The sequence below is a fragment of the Geotrypetes seraphini genome, chromosome 8 (genome assembly GCF_902459505.1).
Source record: "Geotrypetes seraphini chromosome 8, aGeoSer1.1, whole genome shotgun sequence".
NCBI classification, from domain to species: Eukaryota; Metazoa; Chordata; class Amphibia; order Gymnophiona; family Dermophiidae; genus Geotrypetes; species Geotrypetes seraphini.
Window position 1 is genome coordinate 13,765,179 of NC_047091.1, and position 24,689 is coordinate 13,789,867.

Genomic DNA, 24,689 nt, shown 5'->3' on the forward strand with positions numbered 1-24,689 from the left:
ATGAGTTCTATAGGATTGGGCGACACATTGACAAAATGGGTTGGGAACTGGCTTGGAGGTAGGCTTCAGAGGGTAGTGGTGAACGGCACCCCCTCCGAAATGACGGAGGTAATCAGTGGAGTGCCGCAGGGCTCGGTCCTGGGCCCGATCCTATTCAACATCTTTATAAAAGACTTGGCAGAAGGGTTGCGAGGTAAAATAACATTATTCGCCAATGACGCCAAACTAAGCAATGTAGTGGGCAAAAGCACAACAGACATAAATTCAATGTCCGACAACATGATGCACGACCTACTCCTACTGGAGCGCTGGTCTAGGTCCTGGCAACTCAGCTTCAATGCCAAAAAATGCAAAGTCATGCACCTGGGCAGCCAAAATCCATGCAAGACTTACACCCTTAATGGCGCGATCCTAACAAGAACTGAAGCAGAACGAGACTTAGGGGTGATCGTCAGTGAGAACATGAAGACTGCCAATCAAGTGGAGCAAGCTTCATCCAAGGCAAGGCAAATCATAGGTTGCACACGCAGGAGTTTCGTCAGCCGTAAGCCTGAAGTCATTATGCCATTGTATAGATCCATGGTGAGGCCCCACCTGGAATACTGTGTGCAATTCTGGAGGCCGCATTACCGTAAGGATGTGCCGAGACTGGAGTCGGTCCAGAGAATGGCCACCCGGATGGTCTCGGGACTCAAGGATCTCCCGTACGAGGAACGGCTGGATAAGTTGCAGCTGTACTCACTCGAGGAACGCAGAGAGAGGGGTGACATGATCGAGACATTCAAGTATCTCACGGGCCGCATCGAGGTGGAAGAAGATATCTTCTTTTCAAGGGTCCCGCGGCAACAAGGGGGCATCCGTGGAAAATCAGGGGCGGGAAACTTCACGGGGACACCAGGAAATTCTTTTTCACTGAAAGGGTAGTTGATCACTGGAATAGTCTTCCACTTCAGGTTATTGATGCCAGCAGCGTGCCTGATTTAAAAGCCAAATGGGATAGACACGTGGGATCTATTCACAGAGAAAGGTAGGGGAGGGTCATTGGGGTGGGCAGACTAGATGGGCCGTGGCCCTTATCTTCTGTATATTTCTATGTTTCTATCCTTAGATGCACAAAAGCTCTAAAGTTTAAGCTTTTCATGTTCGAGTTATTTCAGTACCCTGGGAAGTACACCATCCAGGTCCAGGTGATTTATCACTCTTTAACTTGTCGATTTGGCTTAGTACATATTCCAGGTTCACAGAGATTTCTTTCAATTCCTCCTCCTCATCACCCTTGAAAACCATTTCCAGTTCTGGAAGATTTCTTACATCTTCTTCCGTAAAGACCAAAGCAAAGAATTCATTCAGTCTTTCCACTATGGCCTTATCCTCCCTGAGCGCATCTTTTATTCCTTGATCATCGCAACGGTTCCACAGATTCCCTAGCAGATTTTCTGCTTTTGATGTACCTAAAAAAAGTTGTTAATATAAGCTTTTGCCTCTTTGGCAAGTTCTTCATATTCTTGTTTAGCTTTCTTTACCAGTGTTTTGCATCTAACTTGCCAGTACTTATATCTCCTCTTACTTTTTATATTGGGATCCTTTGGGCTGTGGAGTCGGAATCAAAGACATTTTTGGGTACCTGGAGTCAAGAGTCATGGGTACCAGAAACAGGAGTCGGAGGATTTATCTATTGACTCCACAGCCCTGCTTTAAAGGATGTTTTCTTGGTTGTAATAGCCTCTTTCACTTCACATTTTAACCACGTCAGCTCTTATTTTCTCTTCTTTCCACGTTTTTCAATATGTGGAATACAACTGGTCTGGGCTTCCACGATGGTATTTTTAATCAATACCCACGCCTGTTTTACACTTCTGACCTTTGCCACAGACCCTTTTAGCTTCTTTTTAACCATTTTCCCCATTTTATAGTAATTGCCCTTGTGAAAATTAAATGCCGCTACAGTAGATTTCTTTAGCGACATCACTCCATCAGCTCAAATTTGATCATGTTATGATCACTGTTTCCCAGCAGACCCTACACAGTTACCTCCCGTACTATGTCCTGCACTCCACTAAGGACCACCAAGTATAAAAAACAGTAGCTACCCCTCCTGTCAGTTCCTGGACCAGTTGCTCTAAGAAGCAGACATTTATGACATCTAGGAATTTTACATCCTTAGCACTCCCTGATGTAACATTTATCCAGTCAATGTTAGTGTAGTTGAAATCAATAACTCAATCTTGTAATCAGAACAAAAAATGCAGGAGTCCATTGCCTTGCACCATGAACTGCTATACACCAAATGATAATCAGCAATTCAAAGATTGGGAGAAGAGAGGTCTCGGAGAGGCTTCATGGGCCGAAAAAAAAAACACTCCTAAACTCCTTCTGGTTTTTAATCACAGTCTTATACTTGTATAACATTTTCTTCACTTCAAAAAATCTTCCGCTTACATTAATAACCACAACACAGTACAGGCAATATATGAAAAATGAACAAAGCAGTGGAAAATGTATCAAGAATTATTTAGCTTGTTCCGTTTTTCATCCTTGCTCCGGACACTCGTCAGCTGTTTCCAGCAGTGGTTTTTTTTCCCCCCCAAAACCGCAAAACCTAATGCAGGGATCTCTGTTCAATAAACAAGCTAAGAAGCCAACTAGGGGAGGTGGGAGGGTTGTGAAAATATCTGCTCACTGTCCCTCGATAACACCTGTTACATGTAAGTTAATTGTACTTTATCCCAGGACAAGCAGGCAGCATATTCTCTCTAGCTACTATGATTGGGATGGAGGGAAGTTGGCAGCTCAATAGAGAATAAATTTTGTAGAACTGCTTGGCCGAACTGACTATCCCATCTGAAATTAGTCTTCAGACAAAAATGGGATGTATAAGTATGGTTTGGGGAGTCTGCTTCATAAATGTCCCCAAAGATAGAGGAATGAAGTGAACTACTGAGGTGGCCATTGTTTTTATTTTTTGTTCTGTAACACGACTTTGCAGTGGCAACCTAGTCCAAGCATGGCAGAATGATATGCAGACTGCAAACCTTGGAGTGATTATTTTCTTGATTACAGGAACTCCTAGACTGTTGGGATTGAAGGACAGGAACAGATAAGTTGTAGATTTGAAAGACTTAGTTTGATGTGGACAGTAAACTAAGTCAAGTTTACAATCCAATGAGTGAAGTACAGCTCTCTCAGAATTAGAATATGGTTTGGGGAAGAAGGAAGGAAAATCTATAGACTGGTAAGATGTTAATTCCAGACTACTTCTGGTAGGAAGAGGAGATGAGTGAGAAGAACAACTATATCATAAGAAAATGTTGTATAAGGTGGATCAAGTAGTAGAGATTGGAATTCACTGACTTGGTGTGCAGATGGAATACAATTTTGATGGTGCCACTAAAATAAGTAGGGGAGTCTTGATGAGATCATGGAGTGGTAGTTTTAGACATTCCTCTAGGATTTGCTCAAAGTCATGCAGCTCTTGGTTCTGGTTCAGATTCTATATGAATAGGAAAAGCTTGTCCCATTTGCCTTATAAATGTGGTAAAAGAAAGGCTCTCCGGTGGTAAACTATACCTAGGCATAAGAGGAGATGAATCTGATGAAAATCCAGAGGACTCTGGTGCAGAACATTGTGGGTCAGAGAAATCCTGAAGGGATAGATAGGAGTCCTTATGCTCTAAGGTTGGAGATTAAAAAACTTTTCCTCCACATGGCCGTGACAAACACCGATGAAAGAGAGCCTCAGAATAAACAGGACTACCATTGCTGCACTGAAACCCAACAATGAGAACAAGTACGAGCATGAAATCGCATCGCTACTGCCGTGCTGTAACCAACAAGGAAACCAAGCGCATGCATGCAAAGGGCGGGAAGTCCCGGCTCCCTCCACGGATTTCTAGTCATAAAACTTTGCCTCAATAAAATATCCATACCTTAAATGTACGATGACCGAACCCACAGTACTAAGACTCTCAAACAGAACCTGAAGTTCAAACAACCGTAAAAGCCAGACATACTCACAAGCTTCTTGTTAGGGCCGGTTGAAGCCAGTTTGCAGCAAAAGCATGGCAGAATGTAGCAACTGTGGTCTCTTTTTTTTTTTTTTTTTTTACAGAGAAGGGAAAGAAGAAAAAGCACAGTTACTTACCGTAACAGGTGTTATCCAGGGACAGCAGGCAGATATTCTTAACACATGGGTGACGTCACCGACGGAGCCCTCGGTACGGACCTTTTTAACTAGAAGTTTCTAGTTGGCCGCACCGCGCGTGCGCGAGTGCCTTCCCCGCCCGACGGAGGAGTGCGTGGTCCCCAGTTAGTATAAGCCAGCTAAGAAGCCAACCCGGGGAGGTGGGTGGGACGTAAGAATATCTGCCTGCTGTCCCTGGATAACACCTGTTACGGTAAGTAACTGTGCTTTATCCCAGGACAAGCAGGCAGCATATTCTTAACACATGGGTGACCTCCAAGCTAACAAAGAGGGAGGTGGGATGGTTGGCCATTAGGAAAATAAATTTTGTAACACAGATTGGCCGAAGTGTCCATCCCGTCTGGAGAACGCATCCAGACAGTAGTGAGTAGTGAACGTGTGAACTGAGGACCAAGTGGCCGCCTTGCAGATTTCCTCGATGGGCGTGGAGCGGAGGAAAGCTACAGAAGCAGCCATAGCTCTGACTCTGTGGGCCGTGACAGTTCCTTCCAGTGAGAGACCGGCCCGAGCGTAGCAGAAAGCAATACAGGCAGCAAGCCAATTTGAAAGTGTCCGTTTGGAGACAGGACGACCCAAACGGTTGGGGTCGAAAGACAAAAAGAGCTGAGGGGCTGTTCGGTGAGCTCTGGTACGATCAAGATAGTAAGCAAGGGCACGCTTACAATCCAGCGTGTGCAACGCCTGTTCCCCAGGATGCGAGTGAGGCTTAGGGAAGAAGACGGGCAGCACAATGGACTGGTTGAGGTGAAAAGCTGAGACCACCTTGGGAAGGAATTTAGGGTGGGTACGCAGAACAACCTTGTCATGGTGAAAAACAGTGAAAGGTGGGTCGGCAACCAGTGCATGCAGTTCGCTAACCCTCCTGGCAGAGGTGATGGCAATTAGGAAAAGCACCTTCCAGGTTAGAAGCCTGAGAGAAGTTGTGGCAAGAGGCTCAAACGGAGGTTTCATAAGAGCTGAGAGAACCACATTCAGGTCCCAGACGACAGGAGGAGGCTTGAGAGGCGGTTTGATGTTGAAGAGGCCTCTCATGAATCTGGAAACCAGAGGATGAGCCGTGAGAGGTTTTCCGAAAATAGGCTCATGGAACGCAGTGATGGCGCTGAGGTGGACTCTGATGGAGGTAGTTTTGAGGCCAGCGTTGGACAGAGAGAGCAAATATTCCAAGACAGTTTCCACCGCTAAGGAGGTGGGTTCCTGACGATGCCGGAGACACCAGGAGGAAAATCTGGTCCACTTCTGATGGTAACATTGGAGAGTGGCCGGTTTCCTGGACGCGTCCAAAATGAGGCGGACCGGTTGAGATAGGTTCTCCGGAGAGGTCAGCCCGAGAGAAACCAAGCTGTCAGGTGGAGCGAAGACAGATTGGGATGTAGCAGAGACTGATGCTGTTGCGTAAGTAGAGTAGGAAAGACAGGAAGAGGAATGGGCTCCCTGGAGCTGAGTTGAAGCAGGAGGGAGAACCAGTGTTGGCGAGGCCACCGAGGTGCGATGAGAATCATGGTGGCGTTGTCCTTGCGGAGTTTGGACAAAGTCCACAACATCAGAGGAAGTGGAGGGAAGGCATACAGGAACCGATCCCTCCAATCGAGCAGGAATGCATCCGGGGCCAGACGGTGAGGCGAGAAGAGTCTGGAGCAGAATAGGGGCAGCTGATGATTGTGAGGAGCTGCAAAGAGGTCCACCTGCGGAGTGCCCCATCGAGCAAAGACGGAGAGCAGCGTCGGGGGGTCCAACGTCCACTCGTGGGGTTGAAGGATGCGACTGAGATTGTCGGCCAGAGAGTTCTGTTCGCCCTGGATATAGACCGCCCTGAGAAAGAGATTGCGGTCCGTGGCCCAGGTCCAGATGCGCAGAGCCTCCAAACAGAGGGGGCGAGATCCGGTGCCGCCTTGCTTGTTTATGTAGTACATGGCGACTTGATTGTCCGTGCAGAGGAGGAGGACTTGAGGGCAGAGGAGATGTTGGAACGCCTTGAGGGCGTAGAACATGGCTCTGAGTTCCAGGAAATTGATGTGATGACGACGCTCCTGTGGGGTCCAAAGACCCTGGGTGCGCAGATCTCCTAGGTGAGCTCCCCACGCATAGGGGGACGCATCCGTGGTGATGATCATAGAGTGAGGGGGTAGATGAAAAAGTAGACCCCTGGAAAGATTTGAGGAGTTCAACCACCATTGGAGAGATTGCTGAAGAGATGATGTCACAGAGATGGGATGAGAAAGAAGATCCGTAGTCTGAGACCACTGGTTGGCGAGAGTCCACTGAGGCGTGCGAAGGTGGAGACGTGCCAGAGGAAGGACATGCACCGTCGAGGCCATGTGACCCAGGAGGACCATCATCTGTCGGGCAGGAATGGAGGGATGCATGAGCACCTGACGACAGAGGTGGAGCAGGGTCCGCTGACGATCGGAGGGGAGAAAAGCCCTCATTAGTGTGGTGTCCAGAACTGCTCCAATGAATTGAAGTCGCTGGGTGGGAAGCAGATGCGACTTGGGGTAGTTGATCTCGAACCCCAGGAGGTGGAGGAGAGAGATGGTGTGATGAGTAGCCTGTAGCACAAGTTGAGACGTAGGTGCTTTTACCAACCAATCGTCCAAATAGGGGAACACCTGGAGGTTGTGAGACCTGAGGAAGGCCGCTACCACTATAAGGCACTTGGTGAAGACCCTGGGTGAGGAAGCGAGGCCGAACGGTAGCACCTTGTACTGATAGTGATGGTGCAATACCTGGAACCGCAGGTAGCGGCGAGAAGTTTGATTGATGGAGATGTGAGTGTAGGCCTCTTTGAGGTCCAGGGAACATAGCCAGTCGTGTTGAGAAAGAAGAGGGTAGAGCGTGGCAAGGGAGAGCATTCTGAACTTCTCCTTGACCAGACACTTGTTGAGGTCCCTGAGATCGAGAATGGGACGGAGGTCTCCCGTCTTTTTGGGTACCAGGAAGTAGCGGGAGTAGAATCCCTGCCCCCTTTGATCTGGAGGTACTTCTTCGATGGCATTGAGAAGGAGGAGGGATTGAACCTCCCTCAGGAGGAGGGGGGTTTGAGATGAGTTTGAAGCAGACTCTACGGGAAGGTTGTCCGGAGGTAGAGTCTGGAAATTGAGAGAGTAGCCGTGGCGGATGATGTTGAGGACCCACTGGTCCGATGTAATGATTTCCCAACGGCTGGAGAAAATGGTGAGACGACCTCCGATGGGTTGTGGAAGAGGTAGCAAGGGTGGATGACTGGCTATGCCCTGGAGAGAAGAGTCAAAAGGGCTGAGTTTGTTTAGTAGGCTGAGGAGGCTTAGAGGGTTGAGAGGCCTGAGATCGAGCCTGAGCGTGATGTTGCTGTTGACGGGGCCGCCTAGATTGCTGGGGAGGCGGATTGAGTGGCCTGGCTGAGAACCTCCGTTGATAAGATGTTTGTGGCCGATAAGGTCGGGTAGGCGGTGCCTTCTTTTTCGGCTTGATCAGGGTGTCCCACCTGGTCTCATGGGCAGAGAGTTTCTGGGTGGTGGAATCCAGTGACTCTCCAAAAAGCTCATCCCCGAGACAGGGGGCGTTGGCCAGACGGTCCTGGTGGTTGATGTCCAGGTCGGAGACTCTGAGCCAGGCCAAGCGACGCATGGCTACAGCCATGGCAGAGGCCCGAGAGGTGAGCTCGAAGGAGTCGTATATCGAGCGGACCATATACTTGCGCATTTGGAGAAGGCCAGAGATGTGCTGTTGGAATAGCGGGACCTTGCGCTCAGGTAGGTACTTCTGGAGGGCAGACAGCTGTTGGACCAAGTGTTTGAGATAGAAGGAAAAATGGAAGGAATAGTTGTTTGCCCTGTTGGCAAGCATGGCATTTTGGTAAAGCCTCTTGCCAAACTTGTCCATGGTCTTACCTTCTCTGCCAGGAGGGGTAGAGGCATAGACACTGGAGCCCTGAGTCTTTTTTAAGGTGGATTCCACCAGAAGGGACTCATGGGGCAATTGAGATTTGTCGAATCCAGGAATAGGGATGACACGGTAAAGGTTGTCCAGTTTACGGGGAGCTCCCGGTACCGTGAGGGGATTTTCCAAGTTTTTGTAGAAAGTCTCCCGTAGGATGTCATGTACGGGAAGCTTGAGGAACTCCTTAGGAGGTTGCTCAAAGTCTAAGGCTTCTAAAAAGGCTTGGGACTTTTTGGAGTCAGATTCCAGGGGAAGGGACAGAGCAGCAGACATTTCCCTCAGAAATTTAGAAAAAGAGGACTGTTCAGGTTTAGAGGTGGCATCAGGTGCCGATGGTTCCTCATCAGATGAGGAGGGATCCTCCTCGGTACCGAGAGGAGTCTCCTCCCATAAATCAGGATCCCTGACCTCTGGTGCATGTCGGGACACCGGGGTGGAGGGCGCGGTGTGGCGAGTCTTGGACAAAGATTTACCAGAGCGCACCGAAACGGTACCAGGGGAGGACGATCGGCGTCGTTCTCGGTCCCGAGAAGAGTGCCGGGCTGCCTGGTGCCGAGGAGGATCCAGTGTGGGTTGAGAATGAACCACTGGATCATCATGAAGTTGTTGGGCCGAAAGGATCGGCATCGAGGTGTTTACCGGTACCGAAGGAGTGGACACCGGGGGCTCGGTGCGGGGCTCGGGCCGGTCTGGTACCGGAAGGAGCGGTGCCAGGATAGAGGGTAGCAGTTGTTCAAGTTGTTTCTTCAACTGCTCCTGAAGCTGAGTTTGTAGAATGGCCGAGATACGGTCATCTAGGGGTGGCATCGGAACCGCTTTCTTTTTCTTCGGTTCCTTGGATGCCGCTCCACGCCCCGGCGATGAGGAGGCCGATGACGAGGCACTCACCGATATCGGGGCGGAGCGTTTACGGGACCGGTGCGATGCCGGTAGGGACGGTGTCGCCACCGTAGCAGGAGGGCGCTCGAGGGAAGAGGAAGGCTTCTTAGCCGGCTTACCTGGCGCCAGTGGCGCCGATGCGGGGTCGGTCGGTGTCGAGCTTGACGGTGCCGATTTTTGCGGTACCGCCGTTGAAGGAGATGAATCCATCGCCGACTCGGTGCCGAAGAGAAGGGTTTGCTGGATTCTTCGGTTTTTAAGAGTTCGTTTTTGCAAAGTGGCACAGCGGGTGCAGGAGTCCGCCCGATGCTCCGGACCCAGGCACTGCAAACACCAATTGTGTGGGTCAGATACGGAGATCGGGCGTGCACACCGCTGGCACTTCTTAAAACCGACCTGCGGGGGCATGAAGGGGAAGATAGCCTCCGCAAAATCGAAGTCCGAGGCCTGTATAATGGCAACAGGCCCCGCCGGGGCAAAAACGAAAGTAACAGGAAAAAATCAAAGTTTTTTTTTTTTTTTTTTTTTGCAATTCAAATAAAAAGAAAACCCGAAGGTAGAGGGAGAAAAATTTAGAACAAAAGCGCGAGCGGGAAGGCAAAAAGTGATTTCAACGGCCGTTGAAAAAATACACGCGTCTTCTTCGCTCCGCGGAAACGAAGAAACTGGGGACCACGCACTCCTCCGTCGGGCGGGAAGGCACTCGCGCACGCGCGGTGCGGCCAACTAGAAACTTCTAGTTAAAAAGGTCCGTACCGAGGGCTCCGTCGGTGACGTCACCCATGTGTTAAGAATATGCTGCCTGCTTGTCCTGGGATAAAAATTGAGACCCAGTCAGACCCTCTAGCAATGGAGGGAGGGTGAGGCAGGGACCTGGGGGGGCCCAGATGTAACCCCTAAAGCCGGCACTGTTCAGCCGGACATCCCTGTCTCAATGAAGAGAAAATCTCAACAGGAGAAATAGCATTGCCAGCTCACTGAAGAGAAACCTCAACAGGAGAAAATAAAGTTCCAGTCACAGCCAGAACTCAGGAGCTAGTTGAATAGCAACCTTTTCCTGCTGGGAGATAGAGAATACTGGATAAACAGGAGGAGTGCCAGCCAATAGGACCACCTGTTAATCAGTTTCTCTATCTCCGCCTGCTGGTAGATGTGAGCTATCCCATTGGTCTCTGGATTCATCTGCTGCTGTTGCTAGGAAAGATAGTGTCGGAAAGGACTATGTCTCCTTCGAAGATGGTCCAATGTCAATGAGGAAGAAGTGCTTTGATGATGGGATCTGGATTTGCGTCGAGGAGGAGACTTAGATCTGGCATCATGAGGCCGGTACCAGAGAAGTCGGTGCAGAAGTTAGCTTTGATTGGTCTCAAAGCATAGCTGCTAGCTCCTTGCTCCATATGAAGCAGCTTGCGAAGTTAGACCTGATTGGTAAGTTGTGGTATCCAGGGTGTTGAGGCGTTGGTGACCTCGATGTTGAGGCACGCCTAAGAGGAGAAACTTCCTGTAATGATAGAGGGCGAGACTGCTGCTGACGCCATTTGGCCTGCATTGATTTACTCGATGCTATAGATGCCAACATCGGAATAACTTCTTAACCTGTTTAATAGATGGTATTGGCACCAGTACCGAGGAAGTTGGTGCTGACTTCGACACTTTAACATCTGATGTGATGGACATCTTTGATGGAACTTGGTGTCCAAAAAGTTTCTCCTGTTGTAGACATCAAGCCTTCAAAGAGTGTTTTTTGTAACTTTGAACAGCAATAACAAGAGTCTGCTCGGTGCTCAGACCAAGGCACTGAAGACACCAATTGTGCAGATCAGTAACTGATACGGTAGTTTGATGGGAGTAAAACCATTGGATCTGGGGTGCAATGGGCAGCTAGTTTTGCTGTGCAGAAGCCAGTAAAAGTCACTATGGACTATGTGGGATGCTTTACAGCTCCCCAACAACACTTTGATATCTGTGGTACAGGTTGTGGGAGAGCTTTCTAATTCCAAAGAGCTGATATAGGTCCAATTTTGGGAATTGAATCAGCATGCTTACTAGATAGACTCCTTAGATACTTAAGTTGGAGAACTTCAGCAGGTAAACTTTAACCTGCTTATGGAGAAGAAGTTAATACAGATGAAAGTGGAGTAATTGGAAAACCAGACACGGAGGAATACCCTCTTAAAAATTTCCAAAATCCCCTTTGGTGGCTCCTATTGATATGCTGCATAAATATATGAGATATTTTGAAAATACCATCTGAATCCTTGCCACCTTGTGGTAAGGGCTCGATATTGGAGACTCATCGCAGATGGATGTTTCCTCTAATAAGAGATCATGATGATCCATTACATTACATTGTGCTTGCTGACTGTGTAACCACAAGTTCAACGCGGTTTACAAAAGACTATTAACAATAAGCATAATACAAAATGAATTAATTGATCAGGTACTTAGGATTCATTGTGGTTTACAATAAGATCAAGATCAATCATTAAAGTTAAGAGGAGACTTAATATTTCTGAATTTCGGGAATCTTCTTTGGAACTAGTGATTCAAAGTACCATCTTATTTGCAACATTTAAATTAGAAAAGCATTCTGTTAAATTTGAAAATGTTCCTTTTTCTGTGTTTGTGAATTTTGGATCCTAAATGGTGGTTGAAATTGAAATTTTATTTTCCTATCTGTAAAATTTTTTGGGAATTTCTTTTTTCTTTCTGTTATCACAGTGTTATTATGTGTGATTGTTAAATCAATAAAATAAATAAAAATCAAGTTAAAAAATGAATGAGAATGATAAAAAAATAAATCTGAAAGTATTTATAAAAAACAAAAAGGCAATACCATAGGTAAGAGAACATCATATCATAGAAGACCCAGTCACTGATCCTGACTTAAGGATTCTACCACCACAGAATTTCATTAAATGTTACTGAAACCTTTGAAACTATACTAAGCAACCTTCAGTTGGATACACACCTATTCTGACTTCATTAGAAAATAGAAGTAGATTGCACTAGCTCATCTTGACATTACCTACAAATTTAATTGGACACATCTTCTCCCATTACAGACATCTTTCGATATCACCAGTATTTGCTGCATACGGTTTGTGAAATCAGCAAGCATCACTCTATCCCAAAATTCCAACTCACAGAAAGTGTGGATAAAGTTTCCCTATTAATAAGGAATCACTATATCAAAACTTTGCAAACAAAATCTTTAAAAAATGGCAAGAGTAAGTGCCAGCAAGAAATAAAACTGTTCAGTAATGCTGAGGCTTGAGCTGACCTGTATACTGACATAAACACTGAAATCATATTAAACTACTTTAAAGCAGAGTGCCAATATATTTTACTGAAGAACATGGAAAGGTCTACTTTATTCTTTTATAATAAAAACCCAACTAAAGTCAAAGAAAATGAGCGATAAATTAATATACTATAATCTACTTGAGAAAGGCTATATGCTGCTCAACTAGACAAGCATTTGACACTAGCCAACAACAAATACTTCAATATGTCCCCTTTTACAAAGCTGTGCTATAGCTACCGTGTGGCACAGGCACCAAAGTCCATTAATTCACAATGGACTTCAGTACGATTAGTGCAGGTCGCCGCAGTAACCAGCTTAGTAAAAAAGAGTTCCTAAATGTATTCTGAATAAATTTGGACACAAGCACAAAATAAGAATTCTTAACTAGATCATATGAAGCAAAATTAACATTAAGAAATAAATGTAATCAAACCTGCTCTACCATGAATTGAGCTGGAAAAATATCAGCACCCAGCTCACCTGGAACCTAAACTTTTACAACTATTGCTCTAACACAAAGCAGCAAAAAACATACGAGGGTAAATCAAAAAGTAAAGGCAAAATACATTTAACGGCTCTAACAGAAGTAACTGTGAGCTACTAAACTTATCACTTTTCCACATAGTCCCCATGCAAGACGACATATTTATTGTATCGTTCAACTAAATTCTGCACTCCTGCAAAGAAGTTTTTCAGCTGCTCCCAAAGCTAGGAGAGCACCGCTTTTTTTACATAATGCTTTGTCTTTTGCTCTCCAGGTTGCAGTGATACTGGGATTCAAGCGCAAGTTGGAGGCACACCTTCTTGCATATCATATTGAGGGATACGGTAAATCCGGGTCTCCAAAAAGGAGTACCTAAATGAGCCGCCGCGTGTGCGGATCGTCGGACTAGATGGACCTCGGTCTGATCCGGTGAGGGCGTTTCTTATGTTCTTATGTGATGCACCAATGTCTCATCCTTGGTGACAATTTTCTCCAGAATACTTGGATCTTCTTCGTATCTTCTTAGGAACTAGGTTGCAACCTCCACCCACTCTTGCTCGTACAGATCTGTAAGCTGTTTGGGAACCCATCATGCGTAGACTTTCCTGTATCCCAAGTCATCATCCATTATGGTAAATGCAGATCCATAGCTGATATCTGAATTTGCAACCAACTGAGACACCATTATCTGTCGTGCTTCTCTAATCAAGACATTCCTCTGTCAATGTGCTCGTGTGCACAATGTTGATGGGCGACCAGAATGACCTTTGTTGGTTACACCTGCTCTTCCCGCTTTAAACCTTTTTATCTGCTCATAAACCTTTCATTGATTCATGGTGCTATATGTCCATACTGAGTCAATATCCGATGGTGAATTTCCATAGGTTTCACTCCTTCTCCCCAAAGAAAATAAACTACTGCATGTTGTTCTTCAATGGTACAATCTTGCAATAGAGCATCCATGTTTCTGACCTCATGGCTGCCACACGACTAAAGGCCGAATGCTGCACTGTGTGGATGAACTATCCAACAGACAATGTATGAGTACATATGTTGCATTTTGCTAGCTCTGTTCCGGTTACTGCATAATTTAACGATTGTTTACTTTTTGATTCACCCTCATATAAAAAAACAGAAAGACAAAACAAAAACTAAAAACCACCACTAGCAAAATGGAAACAATATTAAGAAAATTTACATTAGTTTCTATAATTTTTCTAAATATTTACCCTTTTTGGAAAGATGAAATGTCATCTACTTGCCCAACACACACTATGAACCACCTTGGAATGATGAACAAACATGGGACAAACTCAGAAATTTTTAAAAATGAAATGCAGTTACAAAAAGCAAATTGATGCTTCATCATATTAGTCACTCTGGGGCCCCTTTTACTAAAAAGGAATTAATGGGCTTGCCATGTTTTAATGAAGGACTTTCCAACACATAAGCCCATTTTTACCATGACTCAAAAAGTTGAATTAGATTCCGCTTTGCTAGGCACCATTTATACAATCTTGGCCCTTAAACCTGAATTCTTGAACTGGTGCCAAATTTTTAGATGCTGGTTGGCGCCCAAACTCAATTAAAAACGCCCATTCAAATGCCATTTCTAACTGAGTTTTAAGGCGTCTTAAAAAAAAAAAAACCAAAACAGTGCTGTAATCGTTCTTACTGAGATGCCACTGGGGGCTTGGCTAATGCTGGAAGTGGAAATAGATCGCCTCCTTAGGTGCGATTCACATCATAGACTGGTGCCTTTGGTGGAGACACGATTCTGTGTAGCCATCGCCATTGCGTGATTGACACACAATCGGCGGCCATCACCATAGCGCTGGTTACAGAACCCAGGCCTTAGTGCCTCCTAAATCGGATGCAGGATGTTCTCCCACATTAACATTTTTGCAGTTCTCACGAGCTAATAGAAAAATACTGGACCTACAAAAATAAATAATAATGATCTCTTAGGCACCAGTAAGCATCATAATGTTAGGTGCCGGTATATTAAGCTAGGGTTTTCTTGGCCTATTTACCAGTGCTTAAGTCAATCCATGCCCTAACCACACTTACTTTCATGTAGGCACATCGGTGCAGATGCCTTCTAGTGTGTGACATGGTAACCATTACTGTGGATATTTTTGCCCAGTATTACCATGGCAACGGTTGAATATTCCACGATAGTACCGCAGGAATGGGAACCGTTGCCACGGTAATACTGCAGCAATGGGGATGCGCAAGGCACCCTCCCCAAATACATTTTAATGTCCCCAGTGGTCTAGCAGCTTCTTCTGGAGCAGGAAAGAGCCTATTTCCTGCCCCCCGCTGCTGTTAGAGCCGTCGTCACTGCCAATCCGAAGATTCTGAAAATGGCTGCTGAGATTTCATGGGGCAGCCTCGTGAGACACTAAACATCCAGTATCTGAATTTTATTCAGAATAGCTATAAACTACATACAAATAAGTAGGAAAAGCATGCAGAGTATGGCATTCTTTTCAACTTCCTTGCGAATGTTTATATATAATGTATGTTTGAGGCTTAAAATGTTTTATTTGCAATGCCCTAGGCTCATAAAATTGCATAAAATCATGTTTTTGCTTTGAAAAGGGAGACGCAGGGAAGAAAATTAAGACTGCAGGGACGGGGATGAAATATGCACTTCACTGCAGGAATAAGGAGGGGACGGGGATGAATATTTGTCCCTGCGTCACTCTCTAATGCCTACCACAAGGTAGAAGGCACCTACTGGCTAATTTTTAATCATTTTTTAAATGGTGCTTTCAATTATCAACATCAATTAACCAATTAAAAAAAATTAAGTTAGGCACCCAAGTGCCTTTTATAGAATCAGACCTAAGTGTAGGTGTTCATTAGTCAGTTAGTGTGGCTGCATTAGTAGACGCTAACTGGATAAAATGTCCACGCCATTAACACACCACTCGATTTTTTTTTTTTAAATAGCGCACAATTGGCGCATACTATCAAAAATTATTATAGAACACTAATGCATTCTGCAATATCCCCCCCTCCAATGTTAAGCATATGTTGTATATATTTCTTGTAACAAACAGATAGATAATGCTTAATGAAATATGCATATAGCAGCAATTTTTAGAATAAGGTAGAAACTTTAAAGAACCAGGTGACAGATTATTAACAACATGAGTTTTCATATACTTATTTGACTTCATAAAATATCAGTGCAGTTGCAAAATAACATATGTACATATAAGCTCTAGTACACAAACCAGCTCAAAGGCTAAGGAATTTTATAATCTACATTTGCACAAGTGCAAACTAGAGAGCTGCATGGGAACAGGGCCGACAGGAATCTGCAGGAATCCCCCTGGCTCTGTGGGGATCCCCCTCGGGGTCACAGGGATTAGAGAATGACACGGTGACTGTTACCAGCGGCTAGCTACGGATAACCCACCAGAAAGGGGGGGGGGGGGGGGAAATCAACCGGTTGCCGCAGGTACAGGGACAAGGCCACTCACCACCCCTTGGAGCAGTGAAGAGAAGAGCCTTGTCACCGCAGTAAAGGATCTGCTGTGAGTTGCCTCCCTTCCCAACCCTCCAGGTCAGCGGGTGCAGCAGCATCCTCCCCCCCCCCAACATGAGTCCAGCAAACACCCTCCTTCCCTATCGCAGGTCAAACAGTCCCCCACTCTCTCACCTAATGCACTTGACACCAGGGATTCCATTTATAAACAGCCCCCCTCCCCCTCCACCAAAGCCGACTCAGAAAGCTTCCCTCCGATGTCAGAGCTGACATTGGAGGGAAGCCTTCTGGGCCAACTGAGGATCCTAGTTACCTCAATAGTCTTCCTTACAGATATGAAGCTCCTTCAAGTTTATTTAAAATTTTTTATACCGCTTAATCAAATTTCTAAGTGGTATACAATTATAATAAAAGTATATACAACATACGAAGATTAAAACAGGGGTTAAAACAACTTTAAATGTCATCAAAGGGAGAAATTAGTACTTAAAACAAAAAAGACTTATACCATGAACAAACCAAAAAACATGAGGAAAAAAGGTAAGAACTACAATATATGGAAAAAAGAAACAAATAAGGACAGAACAATGGGAGGGGTTAGACTGAAAAAAGTGTAATTTAGTCTTTACAAGGGCAGTTATGATTCAAAAGCATCAACGAATAAGAATGTTTTTTGTTTTGTCTTAAAATGACTCCGAGATGTTTCTGCATGTAGGTGATTAGGTAGGGAATTCCAAAGTGAGGGTGCAGATACTGCAAAAATGTTTGATCTCAAGGTGTTGATATGCGTCTTCAGCTGTACTTGTTTGCAGGAATGCATGCAATGGCTCTTGCATGCTGCATATGGCTGACCCTGAAGCCATCTCGATGAAGATGGCTTCCAGGTCAGCCATGTACCTCTACCTCACGTGTGCAGCATTTCCTGCATGCTGCCCGCAGCTGACCCGGAAGCCTTCCCTCTGATGTCAGAGGGAAGGCTTCCGGGTCAGCCATGTACAGCATGTAGGAACCATTGCTCGCAACTTTGTGAAGAAGCAAGTGCAGCTGGAAGGAGGAGGCCTACTTGGATGGCTCTGGTACACATCTGTGGGAGGGGGCATGAACTTGGGACACGGAAGGGAGGAAGCGAGCAAGTGTTGGAACAAGAAAGGAAGAGAAGGGGCATGTGACAAGGGCTGGAAGAAAGGAAGGAGGGAGGAGGCACGAACTTGGGATACAGAAGGGAGGTAGGGGATGTTTGGACAGAGAAGGAAGAGAGGGGACACAGGATGGAGGGAGGGAAAGAGATGCTGAGGTGGGGAGGGAATAGAAAGGGAGAATTTGTCAGGCATGGGTGTGTGAGTAAGCGGGAAAGAGATGGTGCACATGGGAAAAGACAGAAAGAAAGAGGAAAATTGTTGGGCATAGGAAGGGAGAGGATTGTTGGACATGGTGGTTGAAGAAGAGTGGCAGAGATGCATGGAGAAGAGAAAGATGAGAGGGAGAAATGTTGAATGTGGTAGTAGAGGGGGTGGGAGAGATACTTCCAAGATCCCTCTTTGCAGCAAGGGAGAGAATGAGAGAAAGAGATGGTGGACAGTAAGAGAGAGAGACATGTTGCATATGGGGGTGGATAAGAGATACTGTGTAGGAGTGGGGGGAGAGGAAAAAGAGGAAGAATGATCTAGGATAGAAGGGAGTGAAGATGCTGTATAATGGGAAGAGAGAAATGCTGGACCAAGGCAGGAGAAACCAATAACCGCTTGAAGAATTTGCAGAAGTCAGGAAAGCAGAAAGAGAGAGAAACTGGAACCAATTTGATGAAAAAATAAGTCTCCAGAAAACAAAGGTAAAAAAAAGAAATTTATTGACTGAAATATGTTAGCTTTGGAAAAGGTACATAGCAGATGTCTTTGTACTGTGTTCAACAGAAAAGGAAATGCATTTCTGGTTTTATTTTTTCAGTATTGAAGTACTTACTGACCCTTTCTATAGCTAGTGGGGATCCCCAAGCACTGCCAGCTGAGGACCTCCTCCAAAGATAGCCAAAACCCCTTCTACAAAACATAGCAGTTGCTGGCAGCATCTATGAGCCACTAAGGTGCCAGCAACTATGGCTTAGGGATGTTGCTGTTGTCTGCCAAGCTTGGTAAAAGAGATTTTTTGGCCACCTTCAGAGGAAGTCTTCAGCTGATATATCTTGAGGGTCCTCATCAGCTGGACTATTTTCTATTTACATAAGAGGCTCTGGCAGAGACTCATTTACAAAGTATGAATTCTTCCCAATTAATATTTCCAAATTAATAACTTTGCTTATTTGTAAATGGGTCTCTACCAGAGCCTTTAATTCAGTAGCATAATTAACTACTTTTAAAGTTTATGGGGAAGGGACCAATTTCTGTTCCCGTGCAACTCTCTAGTGCAGACTACCCATTCTCTGATTCCTATGCACACCCACAGTGAAATATAAGCCATGACACTTACACATGTACTGCCACATTAGCTGATATTTTATAAAAGATATTGACAATGGAGCATTTTTACTAAGCTGCAGTAAGAAGTGACCTTAGTGCACTTTATGCAGGTCTTTCCTAACATTTAGGAAATTTTTATGCATGCATAAAAACGGCTTTTTTGTATTAAAGGCAATGCACTAATGTTATAATTAGCACAGAGCCATATTTAAAAATTGTGTGTACACTTATCACCAACCACTTTGTAGGCAATAAAGGTTCACGTGCTCTGTTCATTAACTAGTACAGAACCTCCATTCTGTCCACTGACATGCCCCCTCAAAAAAAGGAAAGAGATTTAGAACATTGTTAGCATGCACAACTTTGGCAGTTACAACTGAGCGTGTTTCATGGTATACCATTTTAAGTTAAGCCCACATTAGAGCCTAAGGCAGCTTAGTAAAAAAAAAAAAAAAGACACTAAAATACCAGCATTCACATGCTTTTTTGCACTTAAAATTAGGCAGCTTCTTTTTTTTTAGAGGGGAATGGAGTGGGCATTACAGCACTAAACAGCACATCCACATTAGTGAACATGAGCCCTTACCACCTACAGAATAGGCAACAACTGCTCTCACAGTAATTATTTTTTAATGGCTAGACCAGGGGTGCCCAACGCATCGATCGTGATCGACCGGTAGCTCAGGAAGGCAACGTGAGTCGATCTCAGAGCCCATCCCAGGCTCTGTGATAGACTCGTGTTGCCGTCCCAATCTACCGGGCCTATCAGCCTTCCTCTCCCCGACGTCAAAGACGCCGACGCCGGGCATTAGGCTGTTTTTGTCATTTTGGGGGGGGGGGGGGGGCATGTTGGCGTGGCGGTGGCAGCAGCAGCAACAGCCTGAAAAAGAAATCATCCTGGCCCGGGTCGGTGTCATACTCCGGAACTTCTACCTCTTCCAGCAGCCCTCTCCCTGCTTCCGGCCACACCCCCTGCTCCGCGGCTCTCTTCGGCAACTCAGCAGCAGCGATCGACACAAGCTTCTGACGTCGGGGCCTACCCTCTGCGAGTCCCACTTGTTTCAACTTCCTTTTTCCACAAAGGCGGGACTTGTAGAGGGAAGGCCTCGATGTCGGCAGCTTGTCTTGATTACCGCTGCTGACGAGTTGCTTAAGAGAGCCGCGGAGCAGGGGGGTTTTGCCAGGTGCAGGTAGAAGGGAGAGGGCCAGATGCAGGACTCGTGGGTGAGGGAGCAGAAGAGAGAGAGAAAGAGAGAGGGGAGGGAAACAAAAGGAAATATTTCATACTGTGCTGGGCCGGAGTGGAGGGAGGGTGGAAAGATTCTGGCTACCGGGTGCATTAACAAAGGAAAAGGAGGGAAAGCTGAAAATGGAGATAGTGACACAAAGAAGAGAAAGAGTAAGCAGGACCTACTGAATAAGGATAGAGATACAGAGGGGACATGAAGAGGAGGTGAAATAGAGACATAGAAGTAATGCTGAAAAAGTGTGTTGGGGGGGGGGAGATAAAGACATTGAAAGGGCAAATGGTGAACATGGGGTAAAGACAAGGACAGAGACAAATGAAGATTCTGAAAAAGTGGTGAGATAGGGATATAGGTGAGATGGACACAAAGAAGGGTGATGCTGGAAAATAGGTGGAATGGTAATTCTGATAGACACAGAAGGGAAATGCTGGATCAAGGAGAGATGGGGCTCAGGCTAGATGGAATGAGGAGAAATGCCTTGTTGGCCCGGAACTTTCTCTCTTACGTCAGAATTGACATCAGGGAGCGGAATGCTGGTCAGCGCGACGCTTCTGCAGGGAAAGCTTGGGATGGCAGTGGCTTGGGGGCTGTTCCCCGATGGCAGCAAACCGAGTGGCTTGGGGGAGGGCACGGAGAAAGAAAGAAAGGGGGCAGACAGGGAGACAGAAAGAAGGGGGAACAGGGAGACAGAAAGAAAAAGTTGGGGGAGAGAATGAGGTCTGGAGGAGAGGAAACATACAGGAGGCTGAAAGAAAGGAAGAAAGATTGGATGCACAGTCAGAAGAAGAAAGTGCAACCAGAGACTCATGAAATCACCAAACAGCAAAGGTAGGAAAAATGATTTTATTTTCAATTTAGTGATCAAAATGTGTCGGTTTTGAGAATTTATATCTGCTGTCTATATTTTGCACTATGGCTCCCTTTTACTAAACCGCAATAGCGTTTTTTAGCGCAGGGAGCCTATGAGCATTGAGAGCAGCACGAGGCATTCAGCGTAACTCCCTGTGCTAAAACCTACTATTGTGGTTTAGTAAAAAGGGAGGGGGTGTATTTGTCTATTTTTGTATTTTGTTACTGAGGTGACATTGCATAGAGTCATCTGCCGTGACCTCTTTGAAATAACCCGGAATATGAATAATTAACATTTTCTCTACCTTTCAGTGTGCTTTGTGTTTTTTTTTTAATTTTATTGTTGGTAGATCATTTTGACTTAGTCATTATAAAAGTAGCTTGCAAGCCCATAAAGTGTGGGCACCCCTGGGCTAGACGCTAAATAGCAACATTAGCATTTGGCCAGTAATAGATAAATCGTCCATTTTACGGCTGTGGTAAACATGGCCTTAGCATGCAGAAAGGGAGCGCTAATGCTGCTTTTCACACAGCTCAATAAGAGGACCCCTTAAGTGCAAAAGATATTTAGGATACTTAAGTTAACATTTATTCAATGTAAATTTTCAATATCCAACTTTCTCAAATATAACCAAACATTTATCCATGTAACTGTAATATTCAAATACTGCCACATAAAGGATGCTCACAGGGATAAAAATGCACTTTGGGATAAAAATGCACTTTTCTTACTATAATACAATTTTAAAAGTTAATTGTACTCATTTGTTCATGACAAACTCAAACAGGACAATTTCTTCAACCAAACTAGATTAAATGAATACCAAATCCACAACATAATTGAACGCATTAATAAATCTTATTTGGCATGCTTCAAATATCAGTTAAAATCTTGGATTAAACAGTACACAAAGGCATGCAAACAAAAAGAATCCAAGTACCTTAAACAAAAAACAATTTGGTAAAGTTTGTTTCAAAACAAGTGTTATGCAGTTTTCAAACAAGAGACCATAAGTTCTTGCCATTTTAACACAATTGCAGCAAATCATATTAAACTCATCATATGCAAAAGTAAAACAGATGCACTGGCATTTGAGATCAGATGACAGTACTAGAAAATGACACAGGGAAAAATTTGTCCCCTTAAGTTTTATCACTGTCCCTGTCCTATTCCTGTAAGCTCAGCCTTAAACGCACAAGCCTCGAACATTTATGATTTTAAAGTGTTTGAGGCTTGTGCAGATGAGGACGGAGCTTGCAGGAATAGGACAGGGACAGGAAAAGAACTTGCGGGGAAGGGAAAAAATCTGTCCCCGTGTCATTCTCTAGATCAGGGGTAGGCAATTCTAGTCCTCTAGAGCCACAGGTATGTCAGGTTTTCAGGATATCCACAATAAATATGCATGAGATAGATTTGCATCTCAAGGAGGCTGTGCATGCAAATCCATCTCATACATATTCATTGTGGATATCCTGCAAACATGACCTGCCTGTTGCTCTTGAAGACCGGAATTGCCTACCCCTGCTCTAGATAGTACTTGTTTGTACATTCTTTTAAATCAGTGTTTCCCAACCCTGTCCTGGAGGACCTCCAGCCAGTCAAGTTTTGGGGATAACCCTAATGAATATGCATGAGAGAGATTTGCATATAATGGAGGTGAGAGGCATGCAAATCTGCTCCATGCATATTCATTAGGGCTATCCTGAAAACCTGCCTGACTGGTGGTCCTCCAGGACAGGGTTGGGAACCACTGTTTTAAATGCTACCCTCTAGTCATGGAATATAAAGCAGAACTTCCAATTCAAAGATTCTTATACAGGATAAACAGATAGACAAAAGCTTCAATAATTTGTATTCCTCCTGTCCATAAAATCCAAAAATCAAATTCTCTAGCTATTCAGAAACTATGATTTTATCCCACAATTTTAAAATTTAGAGAAGTGTGTAAACAGAGGGATTGCCTGTTTTCCCTGTCCTGCATACTATCTATCAAGAGTTCAAGTCCAGTCCCTACCAACCAGCAGTCACATCCTTTCACAAGATACTCCACTCAACTACAATGCAGTAGGAAGAGGAGACTGGCCACCACGTTACTGTTTGATGACAAAGGAGTCATTCAGATGGGAAAAGAGATGCAAGTTGCCAATTTATGACAACCATCTGTAAGACTACCAGAAGTCACAAGGTCTGCAAAATATAAGAGCCTGTTTTACTAAGTATGATAAAGTTTTGCATGTATCCTGCATTTGCTAAAAAAATTAATGTTGTGGTTAAGTGTAAAACTTATACTGTATACTGATAGGACTGTGGTCAATAAATGGCTTGCAGTTAGCACATAATTACTATGAGCTCACATTAAACGCACTGTCACAAAGCACATGTGCACACTCAATGTGCCATGTTAACATGAACCCCAGTACTTTAAAAAAAGGCTGCTGGACCCTCCCCTCCATATCATATTCTCCAACCCCCACTAAGTGCATCACTTGACCCTCCTCCCCCACCTGCACTTACTAGAAGGGGTGAGTAGTTCCCAGGTAGGATAGTGTCTGGACAGCAGCAAACCCCAGACACTCTTGTCCCAAGTCTACAATAGCAACTCTGATTCCTAGTAGCAGTCTCATGGCACTATTGTTAGGGGGCAAAGAACTGCCAAATTAAAGTGAAGTTTGGCAGCTTGGCTTTACCAATATCATGGGACTACCATCTAAAGATCAAAACCACCCTTTTACTATTTTGAATGTAGGACTATTCCTCCCCTGATGCTAGCCATCAGAAAGGACCCACAATAAGTGCTGGGGAGGTCAGGTGATGCTTGCGTTGGTAGGAGGGGTATTTTTTGTGCAGTGGCTGTAAAAATTGTTTCATTGGAATGTGGCATTAAATACGCATTCTCCACCCCTCTCTCGCGCAGTTTCCACTCAACAAAGCTTGGCTTAAGCAATTTGTGCATGGTTTCTAATAGACATAGCCAGACACCCAATTTCGGATAGGTCTGAGCTTAAAGTTGGTATGCATAACCACTCCATCCCTGTCTGACATCTCTCCATCCCTTCCCCCATAGATGATCAGGTCTCTCAACTCCACTCCTCCTCCTTTAAAGCCTTCAGTTTTTCACTAGCAGACTCACACATATTGTATGAGCTAGCCTCGCACCTTCCCTCTGACCTGGTCCCATCTATGTATAATTAAGAAGTTGTGTCACAGGGACTGCTTCACTACTGATGAAGAACTGAAGGCTTTCAAATGTACCAGGTGTTTAGGGGCCCGAGACCAAATTACATGCAAGGAAGGGGCAGGGAGAGCATGGAGTCTTCAGCTAGCAGGGCTTGGGGATCCCCACCAGCAATATCACAACTACGATAGATGGTCCTGAGTCCCACACATGGGTACTGCACTGTTCTAAACACAGTGCTATTTTTAAGGCAGGTTTTAGTGCTTTAGTAAACGGGCTGCCCAGTGCTCATGATCTTCCATCTCCTTCAGATTCAATACTCAAACACCTTAACTCTGGTGGGCGATATGCTTCCAGCATATAATGGCCAAAGGACTAGCAGTAGAAAAATGTGTGCCACGTACAGGATTCTACATGCCTGGAAAGTGATACAAGCGGCAAGCACGAAACACTAAAAAGTTTCAAAAGCACGTGCGCGCTTCATTTAGACAAGTCTCGTTTCATGTTTTGATTATATACACGCGGGAAGACTACAAACGAGCAACGGAGCACCCCAAATGTTGGCCAGAGGTGGCTGATATTTAGGACTTCGTAGGCCCAGAAAAAGGCAGTGGAAAAACAGAGCGCAAGGACGCCTCAGATTATGGGGGGCGACGAGAAAGGACTGCCCGGGCCT

The 24,689-nt window shown here is 45.1% G+C and overlaps 1 protein-coding gene across 8 annotated transcripts in view; it reads right to left on the minus strand.

The window, feature by feature from the left end:
• Window positions 1-24,689, minus strand: part of HNRNPR (heterogeneous nuclear ribonucleoprotein R) — a 160,173-nt gene that overhangs the window by 135,011 nt on the left and 473 nt on the right. The window lies entirely within an intron of this gene.